The sequence below is a fragment of the Arachis duranensis genome, chromosome 4 (genome assembly GCF_000817695.3).
Source record: "Arachis duranensis cultivar V14167 chromosome 4, aradu.V14167.gnm2.J7QH, whole genome shotgun sequence".
In the NCBI taxonomy this organism is placed as follows: domain Eukaryota; kingdom Viridiplantae; phylum Streptophyta; class Magnoliopsida; order Fabales; family Fabaceae; genus Arachis; species Arachis duranensis.
Genome location: NC_029775.3, coordinates 47,245,483 through 47,247,338, shown reverse-complemented (window position 1 = coordinate 47,247,338; position 1,856 = coordinate 47,245,483).

Genomic DNA, 1,856 nt, shown 5'->3' with positions numbered 1-1,856 from the left:
GGCAATTGTTCAAGCTTAGAGAGATTGGATTGCCAAGGAATTGGGATCCAATCACTTAAGATTGCCAAGGAGATTAATGAATGCATTGATTGAGGAAGAGATGAGAATGAACTTGATCCGGAGAATGCAACATCTCCTAAACCCAATGATCTCCCCATTTCTGATCTTACCCATTCTATTTACTTTCTGCCATTTAATTTCCTGCTCATTATCCTAACTCCCCATTTAAGATTCTGCACTTTAATTTCTGTTATTTACTTTCCAGTCATTTAAATTTTTGCATCTCAATCTCAATTCTGTTTAGCTCAACTAGCATATTCTTCTAACTAAAGTTGCTTGACAAATCAATCCCTGTGGGATTCGACCTCACTCTATTGTGAGTTTTACTTGACGACAATTCGGTATACTTGCCGAAGGAAAATTTGTTGAGAGACAAGTTTTCGTGCATCAATGGTATAAAAGGGGATTAAAATACACAATTTTAAAGCTTTAGGAAGCAAGTTTTCAATCATAGAAAAAATCCAGGAAGGAATTTGTAAAACCATGTAAATCATATGAATAAGTGGGTGTAAAGCTGATAAAAAACACTAAAGTTAGCACAATATAAACCATAAAATAGTGGTTTATCAGCGAGATCGGGAAGATGGCGGAGAAAGAACGACGATTACTGATGAGCGGATAATTTGTACGCTTTTTGGCATTGTTTTTAGTATGTTTTTGGTATGATCTAGTTAGTTTTTAGTATATTTTTATTAGTTTTGAGTTAAAATTCACTTTTCTGGACTTTACTATGAGTTTGTGTGTTTTTTTGTGATTTCAGGTATTTTCTGGCTGAAATTGAGGGACCTGAGCAAAAATCTGATTCAGAGACTAAAAAGGACTGCAGATGCTGTTGGATTCTGACCTCCCTGCACTCGAAGTGGATTTTCTGGAGCTACAGAAACCCAATATATGATAGTCCATACTTTGCCCAAGATTTGATGGCCCAAACCGGCGTTCAAAGTCACCCTTAGGATTTCCAGCGTTAAACGCCGGAACTGGCACAAGGATGGGAGTTAAACGCCCAAACTGGCATAAAAGCTGGCGTTTAACTCCAAGAAGAGCCTCTACACGAAAATGCTTCAATGCTCAGCCCAAGCACACACCAAGAGGGCCCAGAAGTGGATTTTTATGTCATTTACTCAATCTCTGTACACCCTAGGCTACTAGTTCTCTATAAGTAGGACCTTTTACTATTGTATTTCCATCTTGGTTCTTCTGGTTCCCTCTCTGGGGCCGAAGCCAATGATCACAGAGCTTTTGATCATGTTTTTATGATTGAACCCTCTTTGGGAGGCTGGCCATTCGGCCATGCCTAGACCTTGTTCTTATGTATTTTCAACGGTGGAGTTTCTACACACCATAGATTAAGGTGTGGAGCTCTGCTGTACCTCGAGTATTAACGCAATTATTATTGTTCCTCTATTCAATTCTGCTTGTTCTTGTTCTAAGATATCACTTGTTCTTCAACTTGATGAATGTGATGACCCGTGACACTCATCATCATTCTCACCTATGAACGTGTGCCTGACAACCACCTCCATTCTACCTTAGATTGGGTGAATGTCTCTTAGATTCCTGATACACGATGTATGGTTGATCGCCTGACAACCGAGCGCTCGCCTGACAACCGAGCCAGCCATTCCGTGAGATCAGAGTCTTCGTGGTATAGGCTAGAACTGATGGCGGCATTCAAGAGAATCCAGAAGGTCTAACCTTGTCTGTGGTATTCTGAGTAGGATTCAATGATTGAATGACTGTGACATGCTTCAAACTCCTGAAGGCGGGGCGTTAGTGACAGACGCAAAAGAATCACT